General features: G+C 41.8%; 1 pseudogene; it reads left to right on the forward strand.

Annotated features, from left to right (window-relative positions):
• The first annotated feature begins 437 nt into the window (after positions 1-437).
• LOC135232690 (olfactory receptor 10A7-like) lies at positions 438-7,544 on the forward strand (annotated as a pseudogene).
• The last annotated feature ends 11,017 nt before the right edge of the window (positions 7,545-18,561 follow it).

Raw genomic sequence — 18,561 nt, forward strand, 5'->3', positions numbered from 1 at the left:
AAGAAACTGAGAAATGAAAAAAGGCAAAAAGAAAAAAAATGCCCCCAGGATCCTACTGGCACAGCTGTGCAGACTGGGGAAGTGGCTCCCAAGCCGCATTGTACAGCCTGGCTAGCAGGGACTCCCAAGACAGGAATAGAAAAAACAAACAAAATAAAACAGAACAGAACAAAGCAATACAAAACAAAGCAAAGCAAAACAAGATCCCGGGGATCCCACCAGCATGGCGGTGCAGACCAGGAAAGCAGTTCCCAGTAGAGCCAGGCTTCATAGCCTTTCATGAGGCAAAGATGTCACATGTAGCCAGGTGTTTGAGAGAAAGGAGGGGGAGGAGGTGAGAGGCAGGGAAGAAACCAAAAGAAGTGGGGGCGGGGGGAAGCAGCAAATAAATGGCACTGAGGGAGCAGGCCAGCGTGGGAGGGGTGAATCCAAGCAGCATGGAGCTGGAGCCAGTGTCTTCCAGCCATGAAACTGTGGCTTGTGGGAAGTGGTGGAGGCTGAGTAGGGGTAAGAAGGAACGGTGGTGGGAAAGCCTATATTGCTGGCTAGTAGGTACTGTGTCTGCAGCTGGGAGCTTCGTGAAGCTGCTTTCCTGTACTTTCTGTCTTCTGTTTTTCAATGTGGGCACGGCGAATCCAAGTGGCACAAAGCCCACACCTCTCAGCTGGCCCAGTGACTATGGCCAGCTAGAAGGTGGCAGAGGCTGAGCACAGGGGAGAAGGACAGGTGGTGGGAAAGCATATATCGCTGGTTACTGGGTGCTTGTCTCTTGCTGGGAGCTCAGTGAAGCTGCTCCCGTACTCCTTGTCTGCTGATCTCTGACAGGAGTCCAAGACTGTGAATCTATGCTGTGTTAGCTGATAGGGAACCTCCAATGGTATCACTCTTCACTCTCTGTTCTTTGTCAGTTTCTTATTCCATCTGGTGCTCGGCTGAGTTCTTTATTTCTTCATTTGATGCTTAGGGTTCCAGGACTGAAGTTTGTCTCTGTTTTACTTAGTTTTTCAGGTTTTTGCTGTGGAGGGATGGCATGGTGCTTCTGTCTACAGCACCATGTTGGCTCCCTCCTCTTTTTTTCTTTAAATAATTCATGTTTTTAAAAATGTCATTGTGTTTTAGGTGAAAGTTTACAGCGTAAATTGATTTCTCATTCAAAAGTTTATACACAAATTGTTTTGTGACATTGGTTGCAATTCCTGCAATGTGTCAGGACCCTCTGCCTTTCCCTTTCCATTCTGTGTTCTCTATGTCCACTCTTCCAGTTTTCCTATCCCTTCCTGCCTTCTCATCTTTGATTTTGGACAGGTGTTGACCATTTCATCTTGTATACTTGATTAAATTAAGAAGCACACTTCTTAAGCATGTTGTTTGTTTTATAGGCATGTCTAATCTTTGGCTGAAAGGTGGACTTCATGAGTGGCTTGAGTTCTCAGTTATCAGGGTGTCTGGGGCCATAGTCTCAGGGGTTCCTCCAGTCTCTGTCAGAGCAGTTAGTCTGGTCTTTTTTTGGAAGTTGAATTTTGTTCTACATTTTTCTCCTGTTCTGCCCGGGACTGTCTATTGTGATCCCTGTCAGGGTTGTCAGTGGTGGTAGCCAGGCGCCATCTAGTTCTTCTGGGCTCGGGCTGGTGAAGCTGTGGTTCATGTGGCCCATGAGTCCTTTGGACAAATATTTTCCTTTTGTCTTTGGTTTTCTTCATTCTCCTTTGCTCTGAACGTGATGGGACCGATAGGTGTATCTTAGATGGCCCCTCACAAGCTTTTCATACTGCAGACACTACTCACCAAAGTAGGATGTAGAACATTTTCTTTATGAACTATATTTTGCCAATTGACCTAGATGTTCCCTGAGAACATGGTCCTCAGCCCTCAGTCCCAGCAACTTCAAACCTCAAAGTGTTTCAATGTGTCTAGGAAACTTTTATGACTTTGCCTTGGTCAAGTTGTGCTGACTTCCCCAATATTGTGTGTTGTGTTCCCTTCACCAAAGTTAACACTTGTCTAGAGCTAGTTAGTGATTTCCTTCTTCAACCCTACCCTCCCTCTTAACCATCAAAGATAGTTTTTTCTCTGTATAAACCTTTACTTGGCTTTTTATAATAATGGTCTCATACAATATTTGTCCTTTTGTGATTGACTTATTTCACTCAGCATAATGCCCTGCAAATTCCTTGATGTTGTGATGTTTCACAGATTCATCATCGTTCTTTTTTATTGCATAATATTCTGTTGTGTGTATGTACCATAATTTGTTTATCCATTCACCTGGTGACGGGCACTTAGGTTATTTACATCTTTTTGCTACTGTGAATAATGCTGCAATGAACATGGGTGTCATATGTCTATTCATCTGACAGCTCATATTTCTCTAGGATATATTCCTAGAAGTAGGATTCCTGGGTCATATGATATTTTTATACCTAATTTTTAAGGAGGTACCATATCATTTTCCATAGTGGTTGTACCATTTTACATTCCCACCAGCAGTGCATAAGAGTTCCATTCTCCTCACAACCTAGCCAACATTTATTATTTTCTGTTTTTTTTGATTAGTGCCGATAATGTCTGGGTGAGATACTATCTCATTGTAGTTCTGATTTGCATTTCTCTCAAGCTGAAAGAACTGCAGGAAAATTTAAGCCTTGAGTTGCAATATTGAACGATTCTACAGGGAAAATATTGAGTGATGCAGAAAGCATCAAAAGAAGATGGTGGGAATAAACTGTCACTGTACCAAAAAGAATTGGACAATGTTCAATCATTTCAGAAGGTAGCATATGGTCAAGAACCAATAGTACTGAAGAAAGAAGTCCAAGTTGCACCGAAGGCATTGTTGGAAAACAAGGCTTGAGGAATTGACAGAAAATCATTTGAGATGTTTCAATAAACAGATGCAGTGCTGGAGGTGCTCACTTGTCTATGCCAAGAAATTTGGAGAACAGCTACCTGGCCAAACAACTGGAAAAGATCCATGTTTGTGCCCATTCTAAAGAAAGGTGATCCAACAGGATGTGAAAATTGTTGAACAATATCATTAACATCACACTCAAGTAAAATTTTGCTAAGGATCATTCAATAGTTTTTGCAGCAGTACATTGACAGGAAACAGCCATAAATTCAAGCTGGATGCAGAAAAGAGGATGCGGAACAAGGGATGTCATTGCTGATGTCAGATGGATCTTGGCTGAAAGCAGAAAATACCAGAGAGATGTTTACCTATGTTTTATTGACTATGCAAAGGTATTCAACTGTGTGGGTCATAACAAATTATGGATAGCATTGCAAAGAATGGGATTTCCACTCACTTGATTGTACTCATGAGGAACCTGTACGTAGACCAAGAGACAGTCATTCAAACAGAACAAGAGGATACTGCATGGTTTAAAGTCAGGAAAGGTGTGTGTCAGGTTTGTATCCTTTTACCATACATATTCAGTCTGTATGCTGAGTGTGGTTTGTATTCTGTTATTGCATGTATTAAGGCCACTAGTGTTGTCCAGTTTTTTTCTTCCATGATCTTTATAGTTTTAGGTTTTATATTTAAGTCTTCGATCCATTTTGATTTAGTTTTTGTGAGGTATGAGTTCTGTTTCATTTTTTTACAGATGGACATTCAGTTTTGCCAGCACTCTTTGTTAAAAAGACTGCCTTTTCGCCATTTAATGAACTTTGGTCCTTTGTCAAAGATCAGCTGATCACAGGTGGATGGACTTACATCTGGGTTCTCTATTCTGTTCCATTGGTCTGTTTTTCTGTTGCACCAGTACCAGGCTGTTTTGACTACTATGGCTGTAGAGTAGGTTCTGAGATCAGGTAGTGTGAAGCCTCCTAGTTTGCTCTTTTTCATCAGTAATGCTTTGCTTATCCTCAGCCTCTTTCCTTTCCATATAAAGTTAGTTACTAGTTTTTCCTTTTCGTTAAAGAATGCTTTTGGTGTTTGGATTGGAATTGTATTATATCTGTAGATGGCTTTGGGTAGGATTAGTGTAGGTTGTATCTTGAGTCAATCTCTTTTGAGATATTATAAAAGATATCAAAAAAGGAGCAGACCAGAGATGAGGGAAGAGAGATGCAAAGCCAGAAGAAGATTGTCCAGGAGCCAAAGCTCAGAAGAAACAAGGACCTTCCTCTGGAGCTGACAGAAGCAGTGAGTCTTCCCATAGAGCTAGCACCCTGAATTTGGACTCCTAGCCTCCTAAATTGTGAGAAAATAAATTTCTGTTTGTTAAAGCCACCCACATGTGGTATTTCTGTTATAGCAGCAATAGATAACTAAGACAATGGGCTCAAACATTCTTACTATTGTGAGAATGAGACAGGACCAGGCAGTGTTTCATTCTGTTGTACATAGGGTCACTATGAGTCAGGACTGATGCCACCTAACAGTAACTAAAACACACAGGGGTGAAGGGAAGTGTGGCAAGGACATGGTAAGACCTGAGGAAGGGAAGGTGGGCAAGGGCCAAATCTCAAAGGACCTCAAATGCCAGGGTGAGGGGTGTGGATTTCTTACATGGGTGATGGGAGCAGACAGAATCTAGACCTTCTGGGATGTCATGGAAACAAGGTCAGGTGGGACCTAATGGTTGAACCCTGAAAGAAGGAAATGTGCTGTCTCCAGGGAAGCTGAGACTCCACAAGGCCATCTCCCTCTGCTTTCACGTGTGGCACAAAAGCACAGAGTTGGTAATGAGTAGAATTCTCTGTGGGTTGAGGCTTAAGGGCTTTCACCTTGTGGCCAGAACCAAAGATTGAAATATCTGGTTCCTGTGTTCCCAATCAGCCCCGGGAGCTCTTGAATCAAGAAGGGGACCAGAGGTTTGTCCTTGGTTCCAGTCAGACCAAGAAGCCAAAGGTAAGTGGGTCTTCAGTGAAAGGAGGGCTTCAAGCTGTGAGGGGATAGGTACTGGACTGTGTGATTCTTGGGCCAAAGATCCTCTCCACATGTAGATGGTAACTTGTAATGTCCGTCATGGTATTATCATTCTTTGATGATGATGATGGTGGTGAGAATGGTGATGAAGGTGGTGAGGATGGTGGTGATGATGATGATGGTGGTAGTGAGGGTAGTTGTGGCGGTAATGAGGATGGTGATGATGGTGATGGTGATGAAACTGATGGTGATAATAGTGGTGATGAAGCTGACAATAATTATTAGCAGTTATTGAATACTTACTTTGTCCCAAGACCTGTACATGATTTCATTGAATTCTTACAACAATCTTACAGGGTAGATCATAGATCCTGGGCTGTCCACCATCTTAGTTCCTGGGATGTCCTCCATCTTAGATGGTAGGCTGCCTTCCATCTCAGATGCTGGGCTGTCCTTCATCTCAGATGCTGAGCTACCCTCCATCTTAGATCCTGGACTGTCCTCCATCTCAGAAGCTGGGCTGTCCTCCATCTTAGACCTGGGCTACCCTCCACCTTAGACCCTGGGGTGCCCTCCATCCTAGATGATGGACTGCCCTCCATCTTAGCTCCTGGGCTGTTCTGCATTTAGCTCCTTGGCTGCCCTCCATCTTAGCTCCTTGGCTGCCCTCCATCTTAGACCCTGGGCTGCCCTCCATCTCAGAAGCTGGGCTACCCTCTATCTTAGATCCTGGGGTGCCCTGCATCTTAGATGTTGGGCTCTCCTCTGTCTTAGATGCTGGGCTGTCATCCACCTTAGATTCTGGGCAGTCCTGCATCTTAGATGCTGGGCTGCCCTTCATCTTAGATCCCAGCTCCCTCTATCTTAGATGCTAATATGTCCTCCATATTAGATGTTAGCCTGCCCTCCATCTTAGCTCCTGGGCAGTCCTCCATCTTAGCCATCACCAGTTTACGGTCCAGAAAACAGAGGCTGAATGGGTAACTAGTAAATGGCAGAGACGGGGTTTACATTTCTACCTGGCTGACATTAAAGCTGGATCCCTGAAATATTTTGGGGCATGTACTCTGTGCCAAGACTTTCTTCTCCCTCCAGTCCTGAACCATTAATATTATTACTTCCTTTTTTCTGATGAGGGAATAGAGACCTCAGCAAGGTTAAAGCACTTGTCCAAAGTTGCATAGCTTACCTGTGGCAGAGCTGGGATAGGAGTCTACCATACCTGAATCCTTCCTTTAGGCTGTTCTCCCACCCAGTACTTGGTTGGATAGTTAAGCTCTAACTCCATCCCTCTTATCACAGAAAGTGTTCTACCATTAATGGTGTTCAGGGTGCTCTAACCTCTGTTTAGGAGAACAAACTCAAAGTTCATAGTTCCTTTCCTGTCTAGAGGTGAGCACCCAAGGTTTGCCTGGGGCAGCATGGATGGAGGCATTGGTTTACTAACAGAGGAGGTTGTGGTTCTGTGTCCTATGCATGGATCACCCCTGACTTGTTTGGAGCTAGTGGTGGGGTGCTTCAGAGAGACATTTATACCAGTATCTGGAAATCGTATTACAGGAGGGGAGCTATTCCAGAGAGGGTACACTTCAACAGAGAGCGCACACCGCTACTTGCCAGGTACTAGGTCAAGCTGGGGATTCAGGGGTACCCAAGACACAGAAGGTCCCTGCCCTTAAAGAGGGTCAATAAGAGGATTTGAACTTTTATTATCTTTTGGGCCCAGAGAAATACTTTGGGGGCCCCTTATGAGGTTAAAGAACATCCTTATTGTTCCAAGAGACCAGTGGTCAAATTCTTTATAGCCTAGAAACCCCTCAAACATTCCCCAAGATTCACTAGGATTTTAATGATTCTCTCTCCCTCCTCTCCTGTCTTTCTCTCCTGTCTTCCCCACTCCCTCTTCTCTCTTCTTTTCCTTCTCTCTTTTCATCCCCTCCCCCCTTATTTCTCTCTCCTATCTGCTTCTCCCTGGACATCACTTTCCTGCTGCTAGCCACTCTGCTGCAACCCAGGTGTGACATGGTGCCTGTGGACTGTGTGCTGCAGCTGAGTTGGCTTGGGTCATGCCTGAGTGCTTCCTCCTGACCATCATGCCCTAGGACCACTTTGTGGCCATCTGCAGACCCTTGTCCTATGGCACCATCATGAGCCCACAACTCTGCCACTAGCTGACTGGCCCAGGTCCCAGTGTCACTGGTCTTCACCATCTGGATGTTCCACTTCTCCATCTGTGGGCTATGTGGCATCATCCACTTCTGTGACATCACCCCTCTGCTGAGCTTGGTGTGAGTGGACACCTGGATCTTTGAGGCCGTTGTATTGGTGGCCACAGTGCTCGTCATCATGGATCCTTTTTGTCTGATCACCGCATCTTACACTGAGGTTCTGGCCACTGTCTTACAGATGCCATTGGCCATGGGATGCCATAAGAACCTGTCCACAGGTGCCTCCCTCCTCAATATGGTGGCACAACAGGGGTTATCTACTTGTAACCCAAGGCCAGCTACTTCCTGGATAGCAAGCAGGTGATGTCTCTCTCCTCCACCCTGGTCACCCCATGTTCAGCCCCATCATCTACAACCTGTGGAACAAGGAGATGAAGGCTTACTTAGGCCATGTATGTGCCCAGAGAAGAGGAAAGAATCCATATTCCTTGATCTCTCCCTGATTCTAGAATCATTTATCAAACAGTTTGCTGTAGGTAGACCCCTACTTGAGTGGTCTATAGGCACCTCAGCCTTGAAGTGCACCAAACTGCATTGTTGGTTCTTCTCCTGTAATTCTCCCTTTTATCAATGTCACCAACATACCCTAATGACTCTGTCTTGAATCCAGCTGTCATTTAGACATGCCCATTTTGTGGAGTATGATAGGATCGTGTTCCTGATATTGGAGCATTAACTGGATGCACATTTAAAAGGATGATAATAGCACAGGATCTATGGAAATAATGCTGCCAGTCATAGAAAATAAAAATACCGGATGCCTAGTTAAATTTGAATTCCAGATAAACAATGAATAACTGTTTAGAGTAAGTATGTCCCATGCAAAGTTTGGCATATGTTGTTGTTAGTTGACATTGAGTTGGCTCGAAGTTATAGCGACCCTATGTATAACAGAATGAAATATTGCCTGATCCTGTGCCATTCTCACAATCATTAGTATGTTGGAGCCCATTGTTGTGGCCACTGTGTCAATCCATCTCATTGAGGGTCTCCCTCTTTTTTGATGACTCTTTACCAACTGGACAATGTTTTGTTGTTATCCACAAGGTTTTTATTGGTTAGTTTTCAGAAGTAGATTGTCAGTCCATCTTAGTCTAGAAGCTCTGCTGAAACCTGTCCACCATGGATGACTCTGCTGGTATTTGAAATGCTCACACTTACTTTAAAATACTTACATGCAAAAATAAGGGGAGTGGTACAATAAATTATGGTGCAGGACAACTATAGTAAATGCCATAATATATACAATTTTGTAACAACAGTAATGACAAGCAAAAAACGTGTGAGTGGTTACATAGGTAGACATGTATGCTATGCAGGTGTGCGAAGGCATATAGGAGTACATGCATGTGCATATATAGGTATATTTGCATATGTATATACATGTTTGTATGTGCTGCATATATATACATATATATAATAAAGCACATAGGGGGCACAGTTAGGGATACTTCCTAGATATAATGAAAAACCTTGTGGGATTGACTTACTAGGTTTGAAAGTTCAGGACCATAGTCTCATGAGACAAATAGGTCAATTGCCATAACTTAGTTCATAAAGGTAATGTTCTACTTCCTAATTTGGTAAGAAGCATCTGGGGTCTTAAAAGCTTGTGAGTGGTCATCTAAGATACAACCATTGGTCTCTTTCCATCTGGAACAAAGGAGAGTGAAGAAAGCCAAAGACTCAAGGAAGAAACCTGTCCACAGGACTAATGGCCCATGCATACCACAGCCTCTTCTAGCTTGAGACCAGAAGAACTAGATGGTGCCTCAGTACTGCCACCAACCGTTCTGACCAGGGACACAATAGAAAGTCCCAGTTTGAATGGGAGAAAAATGTAGAAGAAAACTCAAATTTATAAACATACCAGACTTACTGGACTGATAAAGACTAGAAGAACCCCTGAGACTATCGCCCTAAAATGACCTTTTAACCTGGAACTCCTGGAAGTCACCTTTCAGCCAAATAATAGATTGGCCTAAAAAATAAACAGTAATACCCGTGAGGAATGTGCTCCTTTAAACAATCAACTACAAGAGACAAAATAGCCAGCATTTACCCAAAAGCAAAGATGAAAAGACAGGGAGGGTCAGGGAAGCTGGATGGATAGAAATGGGGCAGGTGGGGTGGAAATGGTGAGAGTACTGACACATTGCAGGGATAGTAACCAGTGTCAGGGGCAATTTGTGTATAAATTTTTGAATGTGAATCTAATTTTCTGTGTAAGCTTTCACCTAAAACACAGTAAAATATTTTTAAAAGTAATAAATTATTGTGCATAACATATGGTGGAATGCTATATAACTGTTAAAAATTGGTGAGGGAGTTTTATGTATACTGATGCAGAAAGATGAACCATGATAGAGAATTAAACAAAGAAATTGTAGAAGAGTATGCATAGTATGGTCCTATCTGTAAAAACATATTTATTTTATAAATATGTATGTATATCTATATATATTTATTACATATACATATGTGTACATATATACACACACATACATACCAAAACCAAAACCAAACCTGTTGCTGTCGAATTGATTCCAACTCATAGCTACCCTATAGGACAGAGTAAAGCTGCCCCCTAGGGTTTCCAGGGAGCAGCTGGTGGATTTGAACTGCCAACCTCTAGGTTAGCAGCTGAGCTCTTTACCACTATGCCACCAGGGCTTCACATACATGCATATGTATGTATGTGTGTGTGTGTGTGTGTATATACATTTATTTATTTATACTATTGGTCCAGTGAGGATTTTTGTTTTCTTTATGTTAAGGTCTAATCCATACTGAAGACTGTAGTCTTTGATTTTCATCATGATACCTGGAGAAAATATTGAAGCTGTCAAGGATTTCGTTTTACTTGGATCCACAATCAACACCCGTAGAAGCAGCAGTCAAGAAATCAAATGACGTATTGCAATGGGTAAGTCTGCTGCAAAAGACCACTTACAAAAGACCTGTTAAAAAGCAAAGATGTCACTTTGAGGACTAAGGTGCACGTGACCTAAGCCATGGTATTTTCAATTGCCTCATATGCGTGTGAAAGCGGACAATGAATAAGAAACACCAAAGAAGAATTGATTGATGCATTTGAATTGTGGGATTGGTGAAGAGTATTGAATATACTATGGACTGCCAGAAGAACAAACAAACCTGTCTTGCAAGAAGTACATCCAAAATGCTCCTTGGAAAAGAGCATAGTGAGACTTCATCTCACACACTTTGGACATGTTATCAGGAGGGACCAGTCCCCAGAGAAGAGCATCATGCTTTGTAAAGTAGAGGGTCAATGAAAAAGAGGAAGACCCTCAACAAGATGGATTGACACAGTGGCTGCAACAATGGGCTCAAACATAGCAAAGATTTTGAGGAAGGTACAGGACTGGGCAGTATTTCATTCTGTTGTACATAGAGTCGCTATGAGTAAGAACTGACTTGACAGCGCCTAACAACAACTTATATTATACAGACACACACACATACACACATGAGAGAGAGAAACATTCTGGGCATGCAAAAATGTCTTTAAAGGTATATTTACTTCCATAACATTCAAACTTCTTTTAAAAAGCAAGTATGTGTTTCATAATTAAAACCTTTGAAATAAAGTCTTCTTCCAAGTAGGCTGACACCCCTCATTTTTAGATTAGTAGAAAACTCATGTCAACTACCAAAGTATGAAGATATTAACTAAATTTAACACAAAAGATGTGATTATAGGAAAAATTACTTCACGCAGCTTGTACCTGTCATAGGCAGAATTTTAATCTAGTCTCTCTCCAAAGACGTCAGTATTATGGCTATCTGATGTCCACGTGGTTTGCCTTATGAATACCCACTTTCTTGATCCATTCTGCTGAGATTTTTTCAATAAGACTAGCCTGCATACTATTATCAGGAAACTAGAAAATAAGAAGTGTTGGTGAGGATGTGGAGAACTTGGAACCCTTGTGCATTGCTGGTGGGAGTGTAAAATGGTATAACCACTACAGCAAACAGTTTGGTGGTTCTTCAGAAAGTTACAAATTAAATTGCCACATGACCCAGCAATTCTACTCCTAGTTATATACACAAAAGACTTGAAAAAAGGGACTCAAACAGATATTTGTACACCAATATTCATTGCAGCACTATTCTCAATAGCCAAAGGTGTGAACAACCCAAGTGTCCATCAACAGACAAATGGATAAACCAAATGTATACACATACAATGAAATATTATTCAGACATAAAGAGAAATGAAGTTCTGATAAACTCTACAAAATGAACGAGCTTTGAAAACACGCTGAGCAAAATAAGTCAGACACAAAAGGGCAAATACAGCACGATCTCACTTATGTGAAATACCTAGAAAAGACCAGTGCATAGAGACCAGGAGCTGGAGAAGGGAGGGAGTGGTAGCTGTTACTGAAGGGCTACTGAGTTTCTGTTTGGGGTGCTGAAAAACTTTTGGGAATGGATAATGGTGATGGTAGCACAGCTTGGTGAATATAATTAATGTTACCAAATTGTACACTTGAAAACTGCTAAAATGGCAAATGTTTTATTATACAGTCATACGTCACTTAACATTAACAATACGTTCTGTGAAATAGGAAGTTACATGGTTTGGATGCTGTGTAAAGACCGTGATATACTACATATGTAAGCCAGTAACATAGGTGTTTATTATGATTATCAAGACATACGTATTTAGGTTATGCATGTACTGTACCATCATACTCCTGGCAGTGCAACTACCTTGTGTACAAGAGACATGAGATACACGTGTTACATAAGGGAAGCTGTTGTATTTGCTATGTCTAGTTACATCTGCTATGCCCCCTTCTCTGATTGGAATTTCTGAACTTACGGGACCATGGACATATATGCGATCGGACATTGCCTGAAAGGATGTTACGCAGCACATGACTATGTATTTTACCATAATAAAATTTAAAAAAGAGAAACATCTCCCATAACTACCCCCACAGAGCTTGTCAGGCTGTTGGAAAACACCCTCAGGTCCATGGCCTCCAGCTAGGTCTATGTCCTGTTCTATAAGTATCTAATCTAAAGATGTCCAAAAAGCTCCAGGCAGAATTTAACAAAAGAAGTTTGGGTCAGTGCTTAAGGAGGTTAGTGGTAGCTTCTCCAAATAACTCAACCTCAGAGGATAAATTGTATTTCACCAGTAGGAAAGGTGACAGGGGAGGGAACTCCAGTCATAGGGTTCAGAATAAGCAACAATTGTTGTTGTTATTAGCTGCCATGGAGTCAGCCCCCAGCTCATTACGACCCCATACACAACAGGATTGGAGTACTGTGGTCCATAGGATTTTCACGACTGATTTTCAGAAGTAGATCGTCAGTCCTTTCTTCCTGGTCTGTCTTAGTCTGGAAGCTCCACTGAAATGTGTTCAGCATCACAGCAACACACAAGCCTCCACTGACAGAAGGGTGGTGGCTGTGCTTGAGGTGAGATGACCAGGAATTGAACCTGGAAGGTGATAAATCTATCGCTGAACCACCACTGACCCCTAAGCAACAATACAGAGGTTGAAAATGAACTAGGTGCTCCAGGTGGAGTGATCTGGCACAGTGCAGAATCATGACAGATGAAACAGGAAAGTTAGTCTGGGTTCATATTGCCTGAAATGCCCTGAATTTGGGAAGTCTGAATTCATACAGAAGGCAGAGAAGAGAGTGGTTTTTCTTTTTTTATCTTACAAATGTCCTAGCATGTGCCTGTAAGTACAGAGTATGTTTTGACTTGTGCTGAGTGAATTTAATCTTAGAAGGCTTTCTAAACAATCAGCTCAGTTGCCATCAGTCAAAACCAGTTGCCATTGATTTGACTCTGACGCCTGGAGACCCTGTGTGTGTCAGAGTAGAACTGTGCTCCATGGGGTTTTCAATGGCTGATCTTTTGGAAGTAGATCTCCAGGCCTTTCTTCTGAGGGACCTCTGGGTGTATTCAAACCTCCAACCTTTCACTTAACAATGAGCACGTTAACCTTTTGCACCACCCAGAAACTCCAACCTTCAGAAATCCTCCTACAAGCCCCTCAGACTGGATGAGTTCCCTTCTCTGTTTTCCCAGGCTCTGTACTGGCCCCCATCTGTTTCCATTTCTGCCTTTATCACAGATCTTGGGATCAAGAACAAAGTCTGATTAATTTTTGTGTTTCCAGCATATGGAAGACATTCCAGCACATAGTAGGGTTTCAATACACACTTATCAATATGACCTAAAGATGGACTCCAAACTAAAGGCACCTTTGCCCTCTTCCCTTAAGCCCAATAGAGATTTAGAGAGAGGAAAAAATCCTTTCCATCTGTTCTTTAATTCCACTGAGATTAAGGAAGGCCTCAGAGAGGCTTAGCTTCGATTTAAGCTGGTAGTTCTGCTTGCCTACTGGCTGTGAGAACAAAGCCAACTTGGCAATGACAAGACAACAGCCAGCTAAGAGTATGCAGTGGGTAAGAAGAATCTGGTGAAGATTCTGAATTCAAGACTAAGGACAACTCCTTTGTGGCTGGCAAGAACTCAAGGAGATGCCCTTCTCTTCTGACTACAGGACTCTCTGGCTCTACTTCTGAAAATTCTGTCCTAGAGTAGTTGCTCAGGTTATCTGCTTACAGACTAGAGAACCCAAGGGAGGAAGAAGGTGACTTGAACCCATTCTGATTGATTTATCTTACTTGAGCTATTCAGGTAAGGAGACCGCATGGTCCATTTTGGGGGCAAAGGAACGTGTGAGATTAGAAGAAAGGAAATGGTATTTATAGCACACCTGCTATGTACCAAAGGGTCCCTGGTGCCACAATGGTTAAGCACTCAGCTGCTAACTGAAAGGTTGGTGGTTCAAATCCACCAGCCATTCCGCAGGAGAAAAAAACTGCCGATCTGCTCCCATAGATTTCAACCTAGGAAACCTTATGGGGCAGTTCTACTCTGTCATATAGGGTTGCTATGAGTTGGAATTGATTCGATGGCACACAACAACAACTATGTGCCAGACATTTCGATGAGTGATCTGTCTGTAGTATCTCAACTAAATCCTCACATGTAGTTATAAACACGTTTCTATTTTACAGGTGAGTAAATTGGAAGTCAGTAAGAGTAAGTAAAATGCTTGATTTCACATGATTAAGAGGTGGAGGATTTGAAGTTTGGGTTCAAGTCTGTGCAATACTAAAGGTCAATTTCCTTTTAACTACACTAAAATTACTCTCATGGTGATTGAAAAGGAATTCCTGGGTTGGGAGTTCAAAAGTTGTGCTGTAAAATAAGCAAGAGCAACTCTGGGCATTTGAGGTGACTGGCTGCAAGGTTTGACTCATGGGAGACTTCATGACAGAGGTAAGCCTGGAGCAGGGGAAAAGAGAAAAATTTTGAACAGAAGCAGCAGCAAGGAAGAAGTGGAACACAGCACAGGGAAGTCCAGTGTGGGGAGGGAAAGACTAAGGGAAGAGGGCAGTTGAGGAGTTCTTGTTTAGAACCAATGAGAGCTCCACCATCCAACTAGTTGGGTAGAAAGTAATGTTTAGGACCAAGTTCAAGTCTATGGGCACAGATGCAGTTTTAATTTCAGGACGAGGGTCAGCTCCAACCATTCGTACTGAAGAGAACAGACTTCTTCAGGTGAGCATTAAGTTCTTTAAATTCTTTGCTTCATTTAATTTTCTTTGAGGATAGATTCATAATCAAAGGAATCGAGACCCAGAGTGGAGAAGTGATCAGGTGACTATGTCTCTAGAAAGCATATCTTCATTTGTAAACCAAACCGAATGGAGTAGTGGCTCTATCATTTGTTGAGAGACCTTGGACAGATGATTTCACCTTACAGTGTAATAATAATAATACTGACTTCTCAGTGGTAAGACAAAGCTAAGAAACCTTGCTGTACAAGGTCACTGGGATGATAAAGTAAGATTCCATCTATACAGTCTTTGTCCAGGATCCCAAGCTGATATATCAGCAGCCACTTCACATTTTTTTTTTTTAAACTCAGGTCCATTCTAAACTACATAATCACAACATTAACTACAACGCTTGAATTTGTGTAGATCTTTTCCATTTCTTCCTATGTAACATGTGGAAGTTAAACTGTATGCCTCGAAATGGCCCTTCTAGCTCTAAAATTCTCTTCCTGGAGTGGAGGAACAATTTCCTTTTCACTTTGGCCAAGCCTGTTTCAAAAAAATCAAGTGAAATTTTCACAAAAAAAATCCCAAGTGATAAGGGAGAAAGGCATGGGCTAAGGAGCCAGTTAGACCTGATAAGATTGAATGTGTATTCTACTACTTACAGTTGGGAGGCCTTGGGGAAGCTGTTATACTCTTTAATCCTTAGTTTCTACATCTGTAAAATGGGATCATTGATTAGTTACCTTTTAGTGTTGTTATGACGAGAATAAAATGCGAATTGAAAAAACACTTGAGGCCCAGGACAGGAACCATTCCCGAAGCCAACTCCTCAGACATGGATTGGACTGGACAATGGGTTGGAGAGGGATGCTGGTGAGGAGTGAGCTTCTTGGATCAGGTGGACACTTGAGACTATGTTGGCATCTGCTGCCTGGAGCAGAGATGAGAGGGTGGAGGGGGTTAGAAGCTGGCGAAATGGGCACGAAAACAGAGAGTGGAGGGAGAGAACAGGCTGTCTCATTAGGGGGAGAGTAATTGGGAGTGTGTAAAAAAAAAAAGTAGCAAGGTGTATATGGGTTTTTGTGTGAGAGACTGACTTGACAAATTTTCACTTAAAACACAATAAAAATTATAAAAAGAAAAACACTTGACATAACACTTAAAACACTTAGCAATGGGTAAATGCCAAAAAATGTGAATAATTATTCCCGGGCTTCACTTTGGCATGCAGAATCCAAGAATTTATTTATGGATCAACAGGGACTCAGGGAGGTTCAGTGCGTTGCTCAGAGTTTACTCAGGAAGGGAGTGGCATGTTCTGAATTCAAGGATCACTCTTTTACTCCAAAGGGCAGGGAGGAACACAAACCCGTTTCTATTGAGTTGAATCTGACTTGTGGCAGCCCCACGTGTGTCAGAGTATAACTGTGCTCCATAGGGTTTTCAATGGCTGATTTTTTTTAGGAAGTAGATCACCAGGCTTTTTGATTAAGCAGAGAATCTTTTAGGGAGGAAAAACAAGAAATTAGTCAGAGTAATTACTTTTGCAAAGGGGAATAGAGATGGAAGGCAAAAATATCATTCCTTGTGTATCCTTTGCTAATATTTGAATTTTTGTCATTTTCAATATTTCATTTAAGATTACTTTAAATTAAAACATAAAGTTCATAGAATGGGGAATTATAATTTTATCTTCTAAGATTGTTTTAAGGCTTAAATGAGAAAATTGTATAAGATGTCTGACATGTGATAGATACTCAATAAACACGTTTTCTGTTAAATCAGTCTTGTATTACAGGCTTACATCAGCCAATAAAAAAACTTTTTTTTTTAAATACCATATTTTAAATAGTAAGCTCTTTTCTATAGTCTTTGAGTTGCTAGGCTATATTATTGGCCAGCATCCAAGGGTTTTATTGACTTTCCTGATGACTGCTTTCCTTGTCTTTTAGACCAGTGTTTCTCAAACTCTAATGTGCATAAATATCACCCAGAGGTCTTGCTAAAATTCAGATTCTGATTTAATAGATTTTGGTGGAAGGGGCTTAGATTCTGTGTTTCTAATGGTCTTCTAGGTGATTCTGATGCTACTGGTCCACAGACCAAAAGAGACAAAGTCCTAAACCCATATAAAGAACCCTCCGTTCACTCCAAAGTCTTTCATAAACAGTGCAATCCCATGCAAGGCAATGTTGGGTAGTAAAATCAGACAGAACTTACTTGAAAAATCTGTGTCCTGACTTCCGAATTGTAAGCTCTGGGAACCTCAGCTTTCTCATTTTAACAATAAGGAAATGATACCCTACTTTGTAAGGAGCCTTGGTGGTGCAGTGGTTAAATGCTCAGCTGCTAACTGAAAGAATGGCAGTCTGAACCCAACAGCCCCTCCATGTGAGAAAAGACCTGGAGATCTGTTCCTGTAAAGATTATAGTCTAGGAAACCCTATGGGGAAGTTCTACTCTATCACACAGGGCCACTATGAGTCAGAATCAACTAGATGGCAACGAGTTACCCTGCTTTGTAGAATATTGAGAAATGAATGACTTTTTTTTGTGTGTGTGTGAAAATTACACAGTATGGTGCCAGGAGCACAGAGGCATACAATAAATGTTATCTCCATCTTTTTAACAAGACATTTTTTTGGGGGGAGACAAGAAAAAGTTTTCTCTAGAAGAAATCAGAGATCAAGCTTCCACTGGTTTTTCTAGAAAACTACCACATTGTTTTTGATGTTAGATGTCTTTGGGTCTGTTTCAACTCATAGCGACCCCATGTGACAGAGTAGAACTGCCTCATAGAGTTTTCATGGCTGTAATCTTGTATGGGCACAGATCGCCAGGTCTTTCTTTCATGGAGCTACTGGGTGGGTTGGCTCTTTTCACTAACAAATTTTTGAGAATTTCTATGTTGTTGTTGTTATTGAGTTGATTCTGACTTATGGCGACCCTATGTGCTGCAGAGTAGAACTGCATCCATAGGGTTTTCAAGACTGTGACCTTTCAGAACAGATCCTCAGGCCTTTTATCTGAGGTGCCTCTGGGTAGGTTCAAACCTCCAACCTTTCGACTAGTATTCGAGTGCTTAACAATTTGCGCCACCCAGTGACTCCAAATTTCTTCTATAAAAGCCATCAAATCAGTAGAGGTATTGTGCTCAGAGTAAAGGAGTTTAGGATTATTTTCTATTTGGAGATGAAATCCAGTGTAGCATGTTTCAAAAATGCAACCTAAAAAAGAGGCCAATCCAATTTTATCAAAAGTTGTTGTTAGGTGCCATCGAGTTTATTCAGACTCATAACGACCCTATGTACAGCACTGCCCAGTCCTGCACCATCATCACAATCTTTGTTATACTTAAGCCCATTCATTGTTGGAGCTACTGTGTCAATCCATGTCATTGAGAGTCTTCCTGTTTTTCACTGACCCTCTACTTTACCAAGCATGATGTCCTTCTCCAGGGACTGACCCCTCCTGACAACATGTCCAAAGTATGTGAGATGTAGTCTCACCATCCTTGCTTCTAAGGAGCATTCTGGTTGTACTTCTTCCAAGACAGATTTGTTAGTTCTTTTGACAGTCCATGGAATATTCAATATTCTTCTCCAGCAACACAATTCGAAGGCATCAATTCTTCTTCAGTCTTCCTTGTTCATTGTCCAGCTTTCACATACATAGAAGGTGGTTGAAAACACCATGGCTTGGATCAGGTGCACCTTAGTCTTCAAGGTGACATCTTTGCTTTCAACACTTTAAAGAGGCCTTTTGCAGCAGATTTGCCCAATTCAATACTCTTTTTGATTTCTTGACTGCTGCTTCCGAGGGTGT

Source organism: Loxodonta africana, chromosome 11 (genome assembly GCF_030014295.1).
Source record: "Loxodonta africana isolate mLoxAfr1 chromosome 11, mLoxAfr1.hap2, whole genome shotgun sequence".
NCBI classification, from domain to species: domain Eukaryota; kingdom Metazoa; phylum Chordata; class Mammalia; order Proboscidea; family Elephantidae; genus Loxodonta; species Loxodonta africana.